This window comes from Pinus tabuliformis, chromosome J (genome assembly GCF_031772625.1).
Source record: "Pinus tabuliformis cultivar Carrire ecotype Pingquan chromosome J, CPIR1, whole genome shotgun sequence".
Classification (NCBI taxonomy): Eukaryota; Viridiplantae; Streptophyta; class Pinopsida; order Pinales; family Pinaceae; genus Pinus; species Pinus tabuliformis.
In genome coordinates this window covers 447,760,260-447,768,840 of record NC_142295.1, presented here as the reverse complement: position 1 = coordinate 447,768,840, position 8,581 = coordinate 447,760,260, and positions in this window count along the sequence as shown.

Sequence of the window (8,581 nt, the reverse complement as noted above, 5' to 3'; positions counted from 1 at the left end):
GTTTCATATAACTTACTATTGCACTAACATTGTGACAATTTTTAATTATATAACATGTGGGTTGAATGAAGTAAATCTCAATACTAGTCATAATACTTGTTATTAACAATTGAGTTTTTGTTCAAGTGCAATTTACAAGTACTTTTATTTACTTTGTTTTTGTGGTTATATTTCTGATATTTTTCGTAATTTTAGTTATTAAAAGTTCCTCTCCTTTACATGTATGTGACTGATTATTCCATATCACATGAAGTAACTAAATGATTACTGGATATGTGCTTGTTGTAGCTCTCCAAATTTATATTTGAAATGTTAAGTTGGTTCTCATCGATTACTAATGAGATGATCGATGATTAAAAAAATCCTCCACTAAAAATCCAAAAAGACATCATGGCCATCCATGTAGACACAGCAAAATGAGATCTCATTCATTGGTTTTGTTACATGGATCGCACTAACATCTTGTCCATATAGTCCACGTCAACAATCATGAAAACCTCTCACTTTGAGCTTTGGACATGCCATCATCCTTATCACCAGCCATATCATCTCTTTGTATAATCTATGTCTTCTCTATATACAATTCATGTAATCATACATAGAGATGTAATTTTGGTTCAAAAATTTCATCCAAATGCTAACAATTGGCAAAGTGTTTCATATTATTATATCTTTGGCCTCATGAAATTCACTAAAGACTTATGCAAGAAGTAAATATTGCTAAGCCCTATATGGAATATTCCTTATAATATTTCTTTGAAATTTGCTTGACCTCATAGAAAGAGAAAAAATACTAAATTTTCTCCCAAACATCAATGAACATGATAAAACGTGGTAGAGTTATATTTCAAAATTGTGAAGTGAAAATTTCATTCATGTACACATTATATCAACCATTAATGGTAAATTAAATGTACATGACTACAAGGTTTCAAAAGTATAACAATCATAGTTATGATTTAATAATCGATTTTAATCCCACATTCTCATCCTCACAACTAAAATTGGCATGCACGCAACAATTTTACTCATATTTGATTGGAAAACATCAGTTCTTCGATGACCTAAGGTATTGAGTGACTAGAATACGAATCCATGGAAACAAATTACTTGATTATTGTTTCTAGTTTTAAGAAAAAAAACCCAATCTCTAGTTTTTTGATAATGATGCATTCAAAATTAGGAAAGTTTAGTTGTGCCTATCTACTATGTGATCATTCTCTCATATTCACAAGATAATTATGCATAAACACGATGGGTGCAGTAAAATGCATCTAAGGAAACTCTTATTTACAATTTGATGAAGAAACCATAAGCAAAGGATAAATAATTGGTGGAAATAACTAATTCTATTACATAAAAAAAGGAGGGACTCGGTCGACGAAGGGATTACAACCAATAATTGATATTCCCTTTAAAAAATTGACCACAGAAACACCAACATATGGAGATACAAAGTTGAGCATTTGAATGATAACTTAGAACCCAAGATTGAACGAGAGTGCCCAAAATGGACACCACACAATGACTTCGACCTCTGAGTAGTGGATGACTAGGTTTACAACTTCATCTGATGCTTTAGGTTACACTTAGCCACAACGAGAACACTTGTTTTCCCTTGCATAGAAGTAGTTGAGTGGATTATTAAACATAGTAATTGTGAAATGTGTGTTGTGTGAATGAAAAGGGAGAATGCATTGGGAATTTCTTGCCTTAGGAAGTCATTAGATACTATAAATTTAAAGATATCGAGGAGCTTTTAAATAAAGATTTTGTTATGGATTTCTATCATAAATATGATGTCAGTAAAATCCTACCCAGATGGTGGAAATAGTACAAGTGATTCTTGAATACATATGATGGTAGATAACCCACTGCCAACCTAAGGGAGCTTTACATATACCTCATGATTCGACATTGTAGGCTACGGGGAAAAGGATTGCTCCTAGTTTTCAAAGACATGAATACCATTAACATACACTATAGCCATGCAAGGGAAGAGGTTCAACTAGGGAGAAACCATCTCCAAGCAACTCAACATAAAACATAGACAAGCTCAGAACCACAAAGAAGGTATAACATTTGTCTTTTATATGAATTCTTATTTACTTCACATGATATGTGCAATGAACACATTTATTAGGTTATCAATCACTTGGCAAGTTTCACATCCTCCCATCCATATTTTCTTCAATATTTATGGGAAAACAAGTGCAAAAGGTCTAATTCCCAAATTTGTGACTTCTCTCTAACACCTCTACACAATCTCGTGTTTGGATAAGAATGTCGTTGATTCTCCAAACGTGCAAAAGAAGATACCAGTATATAAGAAATTGGTATTTTGGAGAGGATCACACTTATATCGAGATATACAAAGCATCTCTTACATATCTACATCCTGGACAAGTTTTTCATAGACGATTTTTTTTTAACAAACCATTATGCAAGGTTTCAACACTAAATTATTTAAGGATAAAAAGAGGAATTTTGTGCCATACAATTTTTATATTGGGTATCAATTTTTTGAAGGTACTAAACATGCAAAACATGAAGGACAAGTGCATTTGGAATATAGGTTCAAAATAGGTAGGTTCATAAGACATGATCCTAAGGTGTTATTCCTCAAACATGTTGAACAATCCCCTCAGTTGGAAAGAAGAACTTTTCACAGAAAATGCACATGATTTGGAGGAAGCTACAGGAAGGAAAGCTAGTATAAACGTTTGGGTCATTATCATGGGAAGAAAAGCTTAAAATAAGATAAGGGGCTATGGCCAATAAGGCAAAAGAAGAAGCTAGATGTGTCGAAGAATTGTGATTAGGAGAGGAGGCTAAACAAAATTCCATCCATGATCAAATGAATAAAGTACTCCATGAGTTAGAGCTACAAGGGATGGTAATGGAGGAATTGAATGAAAAGCAAGAGTAAGAGGCTACCCATGAATTACTTTCCCAACAAAGGCTAGAAGTAGAGGAAGAGAAGAGAAAAGGGAACATGCTAGCACAAAAGAAGACAAAAAAATGAAGTAAAAAGTAAGAGAGAGCTAGAGATATTAAAAAGGGAAACAAAATGTTATGAAACCAGCTCAAGAAAAGATAGAAAAGATAGATCAACGCCTTAGAATTCAGCCTCTTCGAGGGGGCAACCTCCTTTACATTACATAAATGAACAATTCTTGGATGATTCAAATGACAAAACCTCCTTTCTATATATAGGAGTCTAAGGAGTCACAATATAACCCAGCTGACCTAACAATAATAATATAAAGCCACAAAAATAACAATAGAGGTATTCTATGGGGCACAATAATAACAATATGGGGGAAATAGGGGCATAACAATATTAATAAGGGGTATAACTACAATAGTAATGGGGTAATCACTAGTATTATAGGAACCCAACATACCCCTCTCCTTCAAAAAAGTGTTGTCCTCAACGCTTGAGTAGTTCTGGATACTTCTGCATAAAATTCTCATCCTCCCATGTGGAATCTTTAGCGGATAAGTTCTTCCACTTGATAAGATACTCCGAAATTGATCGATTTCGTAGCTGTCGAGTTCTTGTTTCTGTGACTGCTTCCGGTTCCAATATAATTTTTCCTTCCTCGTCAAGTTCTGGCAATATTGTTTGAACTGGGAGCTTGTCGCCTATAACCTTCTTTAAACATGAAACATGGAAAACTAGGTGCAATCGAGAAGCTACAGGAAGCTCCAATTTGTATGCCATAGTACCAATCTTTTGCAACACCTTGTACGAACCATAATACTTTGGTGATAATTTATTATCCTTCTTAGCTTGCTTGAGGGACATTTGCTTATATGGTTGTAGCCGTAGGAATACCCAATCACCTACATCAAAACTTCTTTCACTGCAATGTTGATCTGCATGTTGTTTCATTCTATTCTGTGCCAACACGAGGTTATCCTTTAAGAGTTGGAGGACTTCTTTTTGATGTTCGATGTGATGTTCCACTGCCTGAACCTTAGAATTTTCTCTTAAATATGATGTGATGGATGGTGGTTGATACCCATAAAGTGCCATAAATGGGGTCATTTTTGTTGCTGTATGGAAGGAAGTGTTATACCACCATTCAGCTAGAGGCAACCATTTGACCCATTGTGTCTGTTTATCACATACAAAGCAACAAAGATATCCTTCCAAACATTTGTTTACTATCTCAGTTTGCCCATCAGATTGAGGATGATAAGATGAGCTATGAGCTAACTGAGTACCAAGACAAGAAAATAATTCTGTCCAAAAATTTCCAGTGAAAATGGGATCTCTGTCACTTACAATAATCTTTGGGTTTCCATGTAGCTTTTGAATTGTTTCCATAAATGCAGTAGAAACTGTACTGGCTTTAAATGGACGTGATTATGCACAAAAGTGTGCATACTTGGTAAGTCTGTCAACTACCACCATGATGACACTCTTTCCCTCAGACTTGGGTAAACTTGTGATAAAATCCATTGAAACCTCCTCCCAACGTTGGCTTGGAATGGATAAAGGTTGTAATAGACCCGGTGTCTTAATTGTTTCAACTTTATTTTTTTGGCAAACCAAACATTCTGCCACAAACTTTTGAATATCTGATTTAAGGCCATCCCCAAAAAATTCCTTCTTAACCCTGTGGTAAGTTTTTAAAAATCCTGAGTGCCCTCCTAAGGGAGAAGTGTGCAATTCCATAAGAATCTTTTGTTTTAGCTGGGAATTCTTACAGAGGTATAAGTGATCTTTGTACCATAACAAATCATTTTGCCAGGTAAATGTATCAAACATACTGGAATATTGTTGTAACTTTCGAATAAGTGCCCACACTTCTTCGTCATTCTTCCATTCCTCCCTTGCTTCGTTTATCCAATCTGGTTGGATAATAGAAATGGCGCACAACAATGCTTCCACATCCTCATCCTTTCTTGAGAGTGCATCTGCCACCAGATTTTGCTTCCCTTTTTTGTAGATGATTTCAAAGTCATAACCCAACATCTTTGTGACCCACTTTTGTTGCTCTTCAGAGGATAATCTTTGTTCTAAAAAGTATCTAAGGCTATCATGATCCTTTTTTACCTTGAAGTGTCTTCCCATTAGGTAGGGTTGCCATTTCTTAAGTGCATGGAGTATTGCCAACATTTCCTTCTCATAAATAGCTTTGCTTAAAAACTTTCCCTTAATTGGACGACTTTCAAAAGCAATGGGTCTTTCATCTTGCATTAGAACAACACCAATTCCATTTCCTGAAGCATCACATTCCAGAATAAAGGTTTTTGTGAAGTCCGATGTAGCTAAGACTGGTGCATGTAGCTAAGACTGGTGCATGTAGCTAAGACTAGTGCTTGGCACATTGCCTCTTTAAGATGTTCAAAGGCCTTTGTTGCTTCCGGAGTCCATGAAAATGCATCTTTCTTCAATAATGTTGTTAGAGGTGCTCCTATTCTCCCATAATTCTTAACAAACTTGCGTTAATACCCTGTCAACCCGAGAAATGTTAGTTTGACAACGATTTAGTCGTTCTAGCAAATTTAGGTATAGTCAGTTCCTTGTAACGAATAAGTCTGTAACGGTTAATTAGTTGTAACTATAAAACAGGCATTTGCCCATGAAATGAAAAGCGGTGAAAACTCATTGTTAAAAAAAACAGTTCGGTCCAAAATTCAGTTTTTAGCATTCGGTTTTCTTGTCTTGCTGTTTCTCTGTTTTTTTCCTTCATTTGTACAGCAATTGGGGTCTTGCTGTTTCTCTGTTTTTCCCTTCATTTGATCAGCAATTGGTATCAGAGCCAGTGAATTGAGTCTGGAGTCCAGGAGTGCTGTCGAGAGGCTGTTCTCAGCGTGAAGGCTGTGTATCTCTGCATCTCTGCGTTCTGCAGTCATCGTGAAGGTGTCTCTGCGCCCAGCCAAGTTCCACGTTGCCAGACCTGTCTGTGTGTTCAGCGGTCAGAGTGAACGTCTATGTGTTCAGCGGTCAGCGTGAAGGTGTTTCTCAAATCTGCGTGTGCAAAAGCGTTGAATAAAAGGCGGCTGTGCATTGAAGAACTTGCAATCAGCCTGCGTGAGAGCGGTTGGATGGGCGTGAAGGCAACGTGAGTCCAAGACTTTCAATCAACCTGCGTAAGAGGAGGTCAGCGTTTCAGAACCTGCGTAAAGACCAGCAAAAGCTGCGTGAAAGCGTGAAAGACCGGGTATCATTTTTTTTTTCCAGCCATTGCTAAATAATTCTGGGCTTGTATTCAGAAATTGTTTCAGAATTTATTTTTTAAAGGAATGTGTGAGTGAAATAGGAGGAACAGAACAGTTTTTTTTTGAAGAAAAGGAAATTTTAAGGGTTTTGGAGAAATAAGGAGACAATTTTTTTTTTATTATTGAAGAAAAGACAAATTTTAAGGGTTTTTTTTTTTTTTTTTTTTCTATTTGGAGAAATAAGGAGATATACTCTTTAGTTGAAGGAAAACCTAAAGGAAATATAAAACCCTAGAAAGACTGAAACCCTAGGAAGGAGGAAAAATGGCCAAGATGTCGAATGCAAGATTCGAGGTGGAGAAATTCACCGGAAAGAGCAATTTTGCTCTTTGGAAACTGAAGGTTAAGGATCTGCTTGTGCAACAAGGGTTGCACAAGGCATTGGATGGGGTTACTAAGAAACCTACAACCATGACTACTTCAGACTGGGAGGACTTGGATGCCCAAGCTCTCAGTACCATCCGGTTATGTCTAGCGGATGAAGTTCTCTTCAACATCGTTGAAGAGACTACGGCGTCAGGTTTGTGGGAAAAACTTGAAAACCTTTATATGACAAAATCATTAACCAACAGAATTTATCTGAAACGACAGTTATACAGTCTTCGAATGAAAGAAGGTTCAAGCGTTGCAGAACATTTGAATGTTTTTAATACACTAATTTGTCAATTAACAGATATGGAAGTCAAAATACAGGAAGAAGATAAAGCCATAACCTTGCTGTGTTCTCTGCCTGAATCATGGGATCACTTCGTAACCTCAATCAGCTTCAGCTCTGCTGATTCTTTGAAGTTTGAATCAGTCGTGGGAGCTCTTCTGTCTGAAGAAGTACGAAGGAAATCTAGCACTGATACAACTGCATCAGAAGCCATGGTCGCTAGAGGACGCTCAAAGGAAAGAGGAGACAAACCAAGGGGGTCTTCCAGGTCGAAATCGAAGGGCAAGAAGTGTAAGGAAAAATGTTGGAACTGCGGTAAAGTTGGACACTTGAAGAAGGACTGTTGGAAATGGAAGGAATCCGAAAACCTGAAGAACGAAGCGAATCAGGCTGATTCAGGTATGGTAGACGAAGTTTTATCTGCTCAAGAATTGTGTAAGATAGATGAAACTTCACCTGAATGTAATGTCTCTCAGAGTTTTGATAGCTGGCTGTTAGACTCTGGTGCTTCGCATCATATGTGCCCACATAGAAATTGGTTTACTTCGTATGAAAATGTAAACGATAGTTCTGTGTTTATGGGTAACAATATGTCATGTCAGACTGTTGGGATGGGAGATATCAGGATTAAGATGTATGATAACACAGTTAGAACATTAACTAGTGTTAGACATGTACCTGATTTGAAGAAAAATTTAATCTCTTTGGGAGTGTTGGATTCAGATGGTTATAAGTTTACAGGTCAGGATGGCATCTTGAAAGTCTTCAAAGGTGCCCTTGTGGTTATGAAGGCAGAAAAGGTCGGAAATCTTTACAGGTTAAAAGGAAGTACTCAGGTCGGTGAAGCAGCGGTTGCGTCAGAAAAGGAAGAAGCAGGTACTCGTCTGTGGCATCAGCGTTTGGGCCATATGAGCGAGAAAGGTCTTCACATACTGATGAAACGTAAATCTCTTCCCGGTCTGAAATCCTTGAATTTAGATTTCTGTAAACATTGTGTGTATGGAAAACAGTGTAAACAGAGATTTAAAGTTGGCAATCATAATAGTAAAGATGTTTTAGACTACATTCATTCTGATCTGTGGGGGCCTTCCCCTGTTATGTCATATGGAGGTGCATTGTATTTTTTAACGTTCATTGATGATTACTCTCGTAGAGTTTGGGTCTATATGCTTAAAAGGAAAGCTGATGTATTCAATGTCTTTAAACAATTTAAAGTAATGGTAGAGAAAAGAACAGGCAAATCTATTAAATGTCTAAGAACTAACAATGGTGGTGAGTTCAATTCTATTGAATTTGAACAATACTGTAAGGATGAGGGCATTGTTAGACACAAAACTGCTGTCTATACTCCTCAGCAAAATGGTGTTGCTGAGCGTATGAATCGGACTCTTATGGAAAGAGCCAGAAGCATGATCAGCAATGCTAACTTGCAAAAGGAGTTGTGGGAAAAAGCAATATCTACTGCTTGTTATTTAGTTAACAGATCACCTTCAGTAGCAATTGATTGTAAAATCCCTGAAGAAGTTTGGACAGGTCAGTCTTGTGACTATTCTCATTTGAGGATATTTGGCTGTGATGCTTATTCTCTTATTCCGAAAAATCAGCGTTCAAAATTAGATCCAAAGTCAAAATGTTATGTCTTTGTTGGGTATGACTATGCAGTGAAAGGGTATAGGTTGTGGGATCCTA